This window comes from Ranitomeya imitator, chromosome 2 (genome assembly GCF_032444005.1).
Source record: "Ranitomeya imitator isolate aRanImi1 chromosome 2, aRanImi1.pri, whole genome shotgun sequence".
Lineage (NCBI taxonomy): Eukaryota > Metazoa > Chordata > Amphibia > Anura > Dendrobatidae > Ranitomeya > Ranitomeya imitator.
This window is the reverse complement of record NC_091283.1, coordinates 410942551-410956261: the sequence shown is the minus strand read 5'-3', so window position 1 is coordinate 410956261 and position 13711 is coordinate 410942551. Positions and strand designations below refer to the sequence as shown.

Here is a 13711-nt window from a genome sequence, read left to right as displayed (position 1 = left end):
ATTGGGAACTTAGTACACAACAATAATTATAGTACTTAGTACCAAAACATTGGTTTTGATAAAAAAACATAAAAGCCATCTCACCGCGACAAGGTGTACCCCAATCTCTAACATTAAAACCTTACAATTTGTCGAGAAAACTTACCCGTAGAATAAGCCATCTAATCAGCAGCGGTCCCATCACTGGGACCCCTGACATTTATCACATTAGCACAATAAAGTGGCTAAATAGCTTAGTTGACAAATGCTAAACAGGCGGGGACTCTTACTGGGCAGGTGATAAATGTTACAAAGGTTGGGGCTTGATAACTGAAACCCCACTGATCACCAGAGTGAATGCCGAACGAAGAGCATGCCCAATTGCCAATCCACTCAACCTCCTAATATCCACCTCTTTGCAGCTTGGATGAATGGGGTCCTAGGTCCACGTCTATATTAATTAATGGGGGTCCCAGTCGCAGTCCAATATCTGATCAGTGTCTTTCCATCCATGGGATCACTGCAATTTTGCATAATGAAGGAGCTGTACTGTTGGATAGATGGTGAAAACTAGAATGGGTATGGATCTGACTTCAGGGACCACAGCTATCATCAGAGTGGGGGATTGCAGTCCTCCATTTTTCCCAATCAAGAAAGGCTGCTAGGAGGAGTTTAATTGTAGCAATGGCCAGTTATGCCCAGCTACTGCTAGCTGGGAGGAAAAGGGGACCATAGTGGTGATCAGTGGAGATCTCAGTGGTTGAATCCCACCTCTCTAAAATATATCCCTAATCTAGTGGACAGGTAATAAATGATTCTGGCTATAATATCCCTTCAAATATAGATGGTCTTTTTTTTAGAATTGTCCAATATAAATGAACAGCGTTCCACCCACTCAATGCTTGAAAAAGACCAAGTTTTGGTCGAAACGTTGCTGTCTTACCATGGCTTAATAAAGAGTTGTTTGAAGATTTCTACACCTGGGTGGAGCACTGTTCATTTATATTGGATGGTCTTGGAGTATCTAGGAAGGTTCCCTGGACGTGGAACGGGCGCCCCAGTGAAGTGACTGCTCTCAGCCTCTTCCTATTTTTTTTAGAATTGGTCATCAATGTCTGAATAGTGGTAGTCCACCACATTTGAGACAATATTGGAAAAGTGGAATGTCCATATTGGCAGCTCTTCCTGGTAATGCAGCCCTTTCTCCATAATTGAGCTGATTGGTGGGGTACTTAAATTTGGTTTCCCACCAATGTAGGGTCAGAAAAAGTCCTTGAAAATCCCTGTAGGCTATATGGTTAGGTTTAGGTTAGTCTTGCTAGAGGAAAACACTTCGCGACACACTGGCATCTTTTGTCCTGAAACATCTTTTTCTGATTTATTTGTTTTTTTGAAGCTTTTGCTTGGGTTTTTGGGGGGATATTTTGATATAAACTTTTGATTGTAAGCCCTCAAAAGAATGGTCATGTCACTTCTTTTAGCTGTCCTACGACTTTCCAAGTGGTTAAAGAACCTGAAAAAGACATTGCAATGCATATAGTCATTCTTTTTAGCATTTTGTAAGCGCTTTTTCAGGCAGGTTATGGAGCGGATCACCTGAAAAAGACTTTGTGTGCACATACCCATAGAGTAAATACCCATTTCAGAACACCCTTTAGCTATTTTTTTTTAAATATCTTTAAAGGAACCAGGGTGGGGAAGAAATTGCTATCGATCATAGGACATTTTTGATAGGGGTTTCGAGGCTGAGCAGGTATCTGCCGTCTATGACATTCTTGTACATTTTATTTCACATTGGACAAATACTTTGTCTACGGCACTTCATATTATCTTCCATTTTAAAGTATAGGATGAAACATGAGACAGAAACGTCTGTGTGCACATCCCTGCGTCTCACACAAAGGAACCATTATTGTACATTGTGCCATTAAAAAAAAGAACTGTGCCCAGACAATTAGTTGGCAAGATAATCGTTTAACTACTTGTCTATCTCCTCTTCCTTGCAGGCACCACTGACGACTTCACCCTTCCAGGTTACCAGGATCTCTCAAGACAAATCTTTTAATTTGACCCCTTATAAAGAGGAAATTAATGGCGAGCCTCGGGGCAGAGCTGATTCACCTCATCTTGTTTCAAAATTTTCTAATTTTTCCAAATAGCTCTTGGTTTATTAATTAGAAATGCGGTTCGCTGGGATTCCTTTAAGATGACTGTAATTTGGATCCACGACAGCCAAAGGCATCTTCATAATACACAGTAGAATGAAAGGTCCTCTGAGAAGTCAGAGAGCAGAGATTGATGATGGTTTATGCTTTGCTCTTCATGGTTCTCAGGTTCAGCTATTAATTGGTGCAACCAATCATTTTTGGGCATACATCGAAAGACAATGGAGGAAACTGGGAAACATGGCAAATTGTCTAGTAGTAGCCAATTGGCTTCCAGTAAACATTTTCCAGAGTAATAGAATTGGCTTGGAGTGGGTCCAATCCAATTAGTTGCTATAGGGTAACTTTCAGTAGTCCTTTACACTAGTGTTAGCAAATGTTCTTCAATTGCAGACCTCAATATGACGGTTCTTTAATGTAAATCTATAATATTAGCGCATACCTAACACTTCTTAGTAGATCGGTAAGTATTAAAAAGTTCACATCCACGCCTTTCAGGCCTGTATGGAGCAGGATGAACATAATGCACCAACCCATTTCCTCAAGTCAAAAATGGGTCACACTCCAAACTCAATATACACATACTGACAAACGGTTTATTAAACCCAGTCACGAAGTGTGTGATATTTAAAAACAAAAACCTTTATTAACATACAACAGTACAAAGAGTATAAAACAGTGCCTCAAAACCAAATATAGTACAATGTCAAAGGGAACAGCGAATTGCAAATACCCTACTAGTGATATCCTTAGCAGTTTTTTCTCTAAATTGTCACGGCAAAACAGCCCTACAGGTCATACCAGAGATGTCGCAAAATTGCTATCATATCCATCCCCGGTGGCTATACAAAAAACCAACCATAATGTGACCCGAATGAGCATTCACTTGCCAAACCGTAGTTCACACAGCGGAACATGCATAAAGTTATAAAGCAAGACACACCCCTGCACAACCATACAGTACATGCGAGGCTGCCAAATATTGCACTTAGTCCATTTCCTATGTCCTGCTTGCGTAGTCACAGGCAAGAGAAGCCTCCCACCATCAGAGAGACATCCCAGGCCAAACCTGCTCCTCACATATAATAAATCACATAAAGGATACCAAATCAAGTTATGGGCAAGGGGTTGTCAGTATGTGTATACTGTATGGAGCAGGGTCTGGTTTCTTTAAGTGCCCACACACCTTAGTTTCCTATCTGAAAAAGTTAATTGTCCAGTTTCTCTTTCTCCTGTCCCCTCTGTACATATGTATGCTCGGTTTGGCTAAGTATTGTATTTCCATAGGGTAGATTCGAGTAAACCACTGCTAAACACCTTTGGCATTTACTTATTTTCTGGGAAAACGAAAGAAATTCAAAATGCCCAATTTTTCTGTTCCCCAAAATTATCCTTCTGGAGGAGTTAGGAAGTCCCAATATATATTGGATGACCAATCTACCAGAAGATCCCTTCATTGGTCATAGGCTCTTACACAACACTGGGAAGACTTGGCACTTTTTTGGGGGATGATCAGAAATAGCCTACTACATCTTAAATGACTGTATGCTTTGTGCTCAATCAGAACGATTAAGAATATTTTGCAATAAAAAGTGTGCAGTTTCTTAGTGCTGTTGCCATTATTGCTGTCCTCCCGGTGGCCAGGGACTCCCTCCATTGTGCTGCTTCTCTGAGCTTTAGAAATGACCTTCTGCTCCTCACCTTCTGCCCTTCTACTGGGAACTCACTGATTTCTGGACTCCCAAAGGGGTCACAAATGCCAAAACTCTTCTTTTCAGTCAATTTGCTTCCAGTCTAAAATTCTTAAAGGAACGTTTTACTGTATATGCTATGGTGCATATTCTTACTGTCATTATTTTTTGTCCTATGATATCTGTGACTTTTTGTTTACCGCCTGCCCGGATCTCCTGCTAACTACCTGCGTAGTAAGAAGTCCGCCTTCCCTGACCGATTATAAACATAAGGATGAATGACCTCGGGGAGATCAAAACATCCAACACCGCGGAGACACCATCACGTGTTTCTCAACGCAGTGATCCAGAACACTGCCCCCATCGCTTATGGGAAATATACAAATGCATGTAGAAAAGCCGCAGAGACACCATCGCGTGTTTCTGAACGCAAGCAATAAATAGCCAGGCCTTTCACCGGGAAGGAACAACCACGGGAAGGGCAGCATCCCAAAAGGGAAAAACACCTATGCCAAAACATGGTATCCATCCACAGACAGCTGTTTCGGGGTGTTTGCCCCTCATCAGTGTGGAGTAGGAAACTGGCTATTAGGAGCAGTGCCTAGTAAAAGGACTATAAACATAAGGATGAATGACCTCAGGGAGATCAAAACATCCAACACCGTGGAGACACCATCACGTATTTCTCAACACAGTGACTCAGAACACTGCCCCCATCCCTTATGGGGAAAATGCAAATGCATGTAGAAAAACCGCGAAGACACCATCACGTGTTTCTCAACGCAAGCAATAAATAGCCAGGTCTTTCACCGGGAAGGAACAACCACGGGAAGGCAGCATTCCAAAAGGGATGGGGGCAGTGTTCTGGATCACTCCTAATAGCCAGTTTTCTACTCCACACTGATGAGGGGCAAATACCCCGAAACAGCTGTCTATGGATGGATACCATGTTTTGGCATAGGTGGTTTTCCCTTTTGGGATGCTGCCCTTCCAGTGGTTGTTCCTTCCCTTTGTCTTTGTACTGAGAACTGTTGCTAGATGGAGGTTGGATTACGAGAATGAATTTCAAAGAACCCCAATCAGACACTGTTCTTCCCACCCAGCTCTCCTTGAGGGACAGATCTCTCCCTATACAGCGGGGCTGGGAACTAGTGACAGGGACTGTCCCGTCTGACTGGTCATCAGATCCACATATTTTCGCTGAAATATTGTCTCTCCCCCTGCTCCTCGGCTTTTTTGACGTAACTAGATCTGTGAATAGCACAGATCCCGTTTGCCCAACTGTGGGCAAAGCATGAAATCATTATTGTGCATGCACCGGCTTTTGACCAAATGCTCTGTGCCCCAAAACATACTGCACATGCGTGAGAGGCCACTTCAATGCGCAAGCGCAGAAAATAATGGCAACGCAGGACAGAAGATAAATTAATGCGTAGAGCAAGGCAGGAGGTGGGGAGAAACGGCGATTAGGCCCCGCCCATCAGACCGGACAGGGGTGATTGACATACAAAAACGGAGAGATTACTAAGGTATTTTCTCAGCAAAGGTGGGGAATCGGGGAGGTGAAAGGTACTGCTGTAAACCAGAGCTCAGGTCCTATTGAACCATATTTTAATCTCATATTGAAAAAACAGGGTGACCGGTTCCCTTTAACACTTCAAGAAACATAAAAAGCCAAGAGTAATTGGTATTAAAAGTTTGAGCTTTGTTTATGTAGGGCACATATTGGTGGGTCATTATGGCCATGTAGATCATTGTATTATGTGGCTATCAAGTAGGGCATCGTGGCTATCATGGTATTGTGGCAGTCTCAAGAGGTATTGCTATTGCCATGGGGTTAATAAAATGGAGACTTTAGTTGATTTTGTTTAATACAGAAGATTTTTCATTCACTGTTATTATGACAACATCTATCTAAGCCTAATTTCTGGATTTCTGGGAGACAGACCTGGAAAATAATGGTGCGGAGCAGAGGGTTAAACCACTTATTAACATGAGAGTTGCTTTTTTTCCAAGTTCGAGTGGAAAACAAAGTTTCCAAGTGATCTTTATCGACACGGATTTCCAACAAAAAAAAGTGTTTCCTGAAAACCTACGAGCTCCTGGCGCCCAGGTAACCAGATCATAAGAGGCAGTAATGAGATGCCTCAGCACAAATCAACTCAGTTTGCAAAGGTGCTCCATAGGAAGGCAGGCGAGGGCAGCATTTGGGAAGTATTTAATAAGAAATATCCCAGCTGGGGACTCATAGAACATATGGAGAAAACTACCCCCGAACATTGGAGAGGGAAGTGGCCTGGACATAATGACTGCAGCTATGGAAAACTAATGAGCATACCCCATGTATAGTATTACTAGAATCCTGAATACCGGACAATATGGAGAGCCAGCAGCAAATAAACCCAATATGCACATTTTTTTACAACGGTTATCATGCAGCTCAGTACCCCCTCCTCAATTACAGCCCATTAGTGCATTATAATCATTATACCTGCCAGTCTATGATCATACAATGAGCTGCACAATGGAATATCAATACAAGAAGAGAACACGTTATCTAGATATATGGCAAGTACCACCAGAGATACACATACCATAAGTTGGGAGGCTATAGAAAGATGTCGGGGGGGTATTTCCAATTGTAGTTGCTCTTTGTGCCAACCCAGTAAATTATCACTTACCAACAGGATAAGAAATATCTTGGGATCCCCAATGATCTCAAGAACGTTGCTCTAAAATGTCCGGTTAGAATTGAGATGGGGTTGAGCATGCACACCGGCGCTCTATTTATTGACTATGGGACTACCGGAGATAGCTATTCTAATGAACACTTCCAGGGATTAGGAAGTTTTCACTTATCTTTTGGATAGTTAAGTCAAACTTTTAAGAATCCTTTGTAAAATACAATAACTGTTTTTAATACAGCACCCTAACCTAGGAATTTCATATCGTATAGACATACCTTCCAACTTTTAGAGACTGATTCCTGGAAGGGTACTGACTGTGATGCGTCAAGTTTGTCACCACAATCGCTTCCTGTGACCACACCTGTTTTAAAGACCATGCTGTATCCTCACCAATCCCAGCCCCAAAAGCTGCCCCCTGAATGTGGTACTGTGCAACGATGGATTATTCAGGCAACATGCACCAGAAAACGTCTGACTGTGCTACTTTTAGAGTTTTGGTAGCACCTGGAAATTTGCCAACTCTTCAGAGAGTCCGTCAGATCTATTTTTTTCAGGTTCTCAGTATTAATATAGGCACTTGATATGGTGCCCAGTAAAAGGTGGATTAGGTTGGCCTCATACCTCTAGTCAATGGTTGATGTGGACCTGTACAGAACTCCCCCTCTCAATGAACCAATGTTTCCAAAAAGGTAGTCATGTGAAGAGGCTCAATGGTCATACTATCTTGTGTCTTTATCAAGGTTAGTGGAGGCTTCCTGGTAAAATATAGTCGTTGCCCCAACCTAAGTTACACATTAGATCAGGGTTGCACAATTTTTTCTGGTCTGATGGCTACAACAATCTCATCCTCTCCTCTTTAGGCTATCTCTTTTGAAAATACCTCTTTAAACCAAACCTCTGAGGAAAACTGAGTAAGACCCGAGGGGCCATACATGGAGAGAATTCTAGACCATGTCTGCATTTAGCATGCTGCAGTATTCCTATCTTTAGCCACAGAATATGAGATAATTATCTGATACAGATTCCACCTCTAGACCCTCACGTGCGTGTAGAATGGGGGTACCCAGACCCATCTGGAGAGGTAGCCTTGCCTAGAAGTGAATAGAAAGAGTATGCACATATGCAGCCACCCCTACAGTCATATACCTGACCAAAGGGTTGGTGGTCCCCCATTCTTCCCGAATTCATGCATCCGTTGGACATACAGTTGTGCTCAAAAGTTTACATACCCCGGCGGAATTTTTGCTTTCTTGGCCTTTTTTCATAGAATATGAATGATAACACCAAAACTTTTTCTCCCCTCATGGTTAGTGGTTGGGTGAAGCCATTTATTGTCAGACTACTGTGTTTTCTCTTTTTAAATCATAATGACAACCCAAAATATCCAAATGACCCTGATCAAAAGTTCACATACCCCATTTCTTAATACCATGTATTGCCCCCTCTAACATCAATGACAGATTGAAGTCTTTTGTGGTAGTTGTGGATGAGGTTCTTTATTTTCTCAGATGGTAACTTTTCTTGGCAAAAAGCCTCCAGTCAACTTTTGAGCACAACTGTACATAGCATAATTTATGGAAACACCCTTTATTTAGCATAACATAGGCCTCACACTGCCCCTTCTAACAGCACAAGCCAGTTTTAAATATTTTATTAGTTATGTAATGCCAAACTTGAATTGACTTACCCATATGCTACAATAAGAGATATTGATAACTGACCTGCAATATCAGACACAGCCAATACCCAACAGGGGCGCTGTTCCAGGGAAAAAAAATCTGGTCCAATGTTAAGCCCCTATATTTTCCCTATCCTGGTTGGAGACGCTATGTGTCTCATTTATTCAGTTTTATAAAGCATTTCATGTGTAATAACAAACCTATAATTCAATCTGAACAGCGCGCGACACACTATTCCCGCAGGGGTCTCATTCTAGCCTCCATTTTACATTAGAAATACTTAAATCAAAAAAAGGTCCTTTGGCCGGTGTGTGCCAGTTATAAATTATGCAGAAACAGTGGATTTTTATTCAGAGACATTAAAAATCGTTTTAAATTCCCTGCGAGCGAATTAAAATAACAAACCTGGTACGTATCGCTTTACTAATGTGTGAGCCAGTATTCTACCTTCTATAAATAAGGAAGAAAAATATATATAAACATATTGTGCCGCGCGCAGCCCGACAGGCGGCTTTTCACTCACACATACAGACGGAGATAAGTCTGCGGCGGCATGGGATATACTGCGCTCCAGAGTACCACAGCATTTCACTCACCAGGGCTGTGCTCAACTGCTGACATTTTTTTTATATCATTTTGGGCATTAGTTGTTTAAACCAGACCTGTCACTGGGTGAAAAGTACCCAGTTTGTGTTATTATTTTACTCCCATTGTGTGTTATTTTCATTCTAAAAATTCTCCATACGGTTCCAGCGATATGAGCCTTTCTAATTAGCGCACTCAATATGCAAATTTTAATTGTCTTACCAAGAAGGCGTGTCTTAAAAGATACTCAGAGGGCATGTCTGCATAATTAGCTTGTGAGCAACGCCCACCACCATCAAAATTTTCATTTTGGGTGCACACATGTAGGGAGAGACCTATAAGTCTCCTTATGACATTTCTACGCTCTTTTACCCTTGGATCCTCTAGAATACAGTGTACCATGAATCTTGAAGAACCCTGTTTGTTCATTTAAAGGGGTTTAGAGTGTTTCTTAATGACTCACAATGGGTTAAGAAAAATAAAAGAATAATACTCAATGATCTGCATGCCACTCCCATTCTGATGCTACCTGGGTTCCCCCGCCAATCTCTACTCACTTTTTTGAATAGGCGGGAAATTGGAGGAAATAATACTCATCCAATCAGTGACCAATCAGTGAATAAAAAATTACTCAACGAGTTAAGGAAACAATTTCATGTAAAGTGAACCTGCTAAAAGTGGTGCTGCACAAGTCAGATGAGAAGCGCCATGGTGTATCTGTTCCACTCATCTAATGAGGGTCTACAGAGTGTAGGGGCCAATGGCAGACAAAGAGCAAAAAAAGGGTCCCTGTGCAAGAACAATATACTCTATGGGCTTTTTGAAATCCAATAGCTCATCATAATGCACAATTTGACATATTTTGGAGGTAGAAATGGCCCCCTTATTCCTTCTGGATGCTGCCGCCTTTCAGTCGTACAGGCGGGCTGGCGCAGCTACAGTGCATCAATGCAGATCCGGCTGTCAGTCAAAGTGCCAGGGTGTACTTACAGCCACCGCTCTCAGGACTGTATCCACATCAGCACGCTTCTATAACTGAAAGCTGACGGCTTCCTGGAGGAATAAAGTTAATTTTCTCCAAGAGCTGCACATTCAATATGGCGGATAGGCACTTCCATAATGCTATTAACCTGCAATTTAACTGCATACCTGCAGCTTAAAAGCATTATCCAAGGTGACAAGTTCCCATTAATGGTTATCTAGACACACTCTAAGGAGGAAACCTTTCATCTTTTTTCCACTAACTGTTGTCAAAGACCCAGAAAAGTGGCAACTTAAATTCAAAACGCTTCCCATAAATTTTCAATCACCAAATTTTTGGTCTTTTAGTGAACCCAAAACCAAATAAAAGTGATAAAATATAATTTTACAGAAAGGACATGGACTGAGAAGGCAACTTTTTCTTTCTTTGTTCCTGCATTGCAAATAATCAAAGATGATTACCAAGACTCGATAATGAAATGTGTCATTGGGATTTTTGAGGCTTTCTGACAATTTTCAATCTTTAGACAATTTTGAGTTCCTTTTGTAGAATTTGTAATGATCTTTGATGGTATTGAAGGGTCATGGATTCAGATACAATTTTTTCCCCCTACATTACAAATAGTCAAAGATGATTATTGAGAATGGTGGCACTGGCAACTCAATTTCATGAGGCTTCTTGATATTTGTTGATCGTCAAGAAATGTTAATTCTTTTCATGGAACCCAGAATAGTCTCACAGATAAAAGCTGGCCATGCACATTAGACTCATGTTAGCTGAACCAGCTGATAGCTGACAGCTCAATAGGTTCAGCCAACAATATAAAGTGCATGTGGCGCCAGCCAAATGATGGTCGGGGGAGATGAAGATCAGACATTTCGGACTACCAATCACATTGTTCTCCTGGTGATAAGCCCTTGGTGATGTGTCAGTTGGTGGCTTACTCATAGACAATACAGCAGCGCTCAGCCAAATGAGCACTCCTGTGAATGGGAGAGTTGGCTGAGATAGCTGTCAGCCAAACAATCATTTGGCCAAAAGCCTTTTTTTTTGTTCGGCTGGCCTAAAAGTAAAGGTACCGTCACACATAACGATATCGTTAACAATATCGTTGCTTTTTGTGACGTAGCAACGATATCGTTAACGAAATCGTTATGTGTGACAGCGACCAACGATCAGGCCCCTGCTGGGAGATCGTTGGTCGCTGGGGAAAGTCCAGCACTTTATTTTGTCGCTGGATCTCCCGCTGACATCGCTGAATTGGCGTGTGTGACGCCGATTCAGCGATGTCTTCACTGGTAACCAGGGTAAATATCGGGTTACTAAGCGCAGGGCCGCGCTTAGTAACCCGATATTTACCCTGGTTACCGTTGTAAATGTAAAAAAACAAACACTACATACTTACATTCCGGTGTCTGGTCAGGTCCCTCGCCATCAGCTTCCCGCACTGACTGGTGAGCGCCGGCCAGCCGTAAAGCACAGCACAGCGGTGACATCACCGCTGTACTTTACGGCCGGCGCTCAGTCAGTGCGGGAAGCTGAAGGCGAGGGACCTGACCAGACACCGGAATGTAAGTATGTAGTGTTTGTTTTTTTACATTTACAACGGTAACCAGGGTAAACATCGGGTTACTAAGCGCGGCCCTGCGCTTAATTACCTGATGTTTACCCTGGTTACCCGGGGACTTCGGGATTGTTGGTCGCTGGAGAGCTGTCTGTGTGACAGCTCTCCAGCGACCAAACAGCGACGATGCAGCGATCGACATCGTTGTCGGTATCGCTGCAGCGTCGCTAGTGTGACGGTACCTTTACTTATTTTCTTTTCTTCCACTGCAAATAGTCAAAGAAGGCTACTGACAATGGTGGCAACTCGATTTCATTGAGTCTGCCCGAAGATTATGCAATTTTGTATCCTTCTGTGGATCTGTGGATCCCAAAATGGTCAGTAATGAGCTTAGATGCCAATATTGTAAAAATAAAAAAATAAAAAAACAGAAGGAAGATGTAATCTAACGATATGGGCCGTGGACTTAGACGGAAACTTTTTTCAGTTTTTTTTTCTCTACTGCAAATAGTCAAAAAGTATTGGGAAAGATGGTCACTTGATTTCACGAGGCTTCCTTTCCAGGCCAACAATTTTGTTCACGTAAAGCTATAGCGATTTTATACTTGGAAGAGAGTTGGACTCAGGAGCAGAAGGGATGTCTAGCCAAAATGCAAAAATTTACCACAGTATACACAAGTGTACTGTGTTCCTTTGAGCTGGGAGCAGTCGTAGACCTTTCAACGCCTATATCTCCACTTGTTCAAGAATGATTTAAATTGGAGCCAATAACTCCGAAGGTCCTAACATCTGACAACAAGACTTAATGAGTCGTAAGCTTAAATAGCATCAATTTTCTAGAACCGCTCCTCTTTGGAGCCAGCAAGTGTGTATTTTTCCAAAAACACATGTACCTCAGGCAACTTTATGTTAAGAACGGCGGCGATCTCTCTCTCTGTCAGGGAACTGGTTCAGATTATAGAACAGTTAGGGCTTCCTTCAGCATTCCGGATTAAGATCTTACTCCATGTGTTAAAGACTTGTGTTTCCTGAGGAGACTTGGGCAGATGGAATTTTGTCTCTGGGACCAGAGAAACACATTCTTGAAATTAACCCCTGAGTCCTGAGTAAAGCATGAGGCTAAACTGCAGAAAAAGTCAATAGATACAAGACAAATCATGACAAGGAGGAAATAAGATTGTTCCTAATGACAGCATTCATCTGGACAATGGAATTAATTTGTGAAAATCAAGGACATCTGAGTGCCGGTCCATGCCTTGAACATGCTTTTTTTCTTGCAGGCCTCACCATTGAAATAAGACCCAAGAAATAAACAAAATGAACATATACAGTTAGGTCCATATATATTTGGACAGAGACAACATTTTTCTAATTTTGGTTATAGACATTACCACAATGAATTTTAAACAAAACAATTCAGATGCAGTTGAAGTTCAGACTTTCAGCTATCATTTGAGGGTATCCACATTAAAATTGGATGAAGGGTTTAGGAATTTCAGCTCCTTAACATGTGCCACCCTGTTTTTAAAGGGACCGAAAGTAATTGGACAATTGACTCCAAGGCCATTTCATGGACAGGTGTGCGCAATCCCTTCTTTATGTCATTCTCAATTAAGCAGATAAAAGGCCTGGAGTTGATTTGAGGTGTGGTGCTTGCATTTGGAAGGTTTTGCTGTGAAGTAAACATGCGGTCAAAGGAGCTCTCCATGCAGATGAAACAAGCCATCCTTACGCTGCGAAAACAGAAAAAACCCTTCCGAGAAATTGCTACAATATTAGGAGTGGCAAAATCTACAGTTTGGTTCATCCTGAGAAAGAAAGAAAGCACTGGTGAACTCATCAATGCAAAAAGACCTGGGCGCCCACGGAAGACAACAGTGGTGGATGATCGCAGAATTATCTCCATGGTGAAAAGAAACCCCTTCACAACAGCCAACCAAGTGAACAACACTCTCCAGGAGGTCGGCGTATCAATATCCAAATCTACCATACAGAGAAGACTGCATGAAAGTAAATACAGAGGGTTCACTGCACGGTGCAAGCCACTCATAAGCATCAAGAATAAAAAGGCTAGACTGGACTTTGCTAAAAAACATCTAGAAAAGCCAGCACAGTTCTGGAAGAACATTCTTTGGACAGATGAACCCAAGATCAACCTCTACCAGAATGATGGAAAGAGAAAAGTATGGTGAAGGCGTGGTACAGCTCATGATCCAAAGCATACCACATCATCTGTAAAACATGGCGGAGGCAGTGTGATGGCTTGGGCATGCATGGCTGCCAGTGGCACTGGGTCACTAGTGTTTATTGATGATGTGACACAGGACAGAAGCAGCTGAATGAATTCTGAGGTATTCAGAGACATACTGTGTGCTCAGA

General features: G+C 42.1%; 1 long non-coding RNA gene across 1 annotated transcript in view; it reads left to right on the top strand.

The window, feature by feature from the left end:
• The window catches only part of LOC138664216 (uncharacterized), a 90817-nt gene extending 87065 nt beyond the window's left edge, over positions 1 to 3752 (top strand). Inside the window, exon 3 of the long non-coding RNA XR_011318304.1 lies at positions 1986 to 3752. This is a non-coding gene — a long non-coding RNA (uncharacterized lncRNA). The remainder of the gene's footprint in view (positions 1 to 1985) is intronic.
• Positions 3753 to 13711: the final 9959 nt, after the last annotated feature.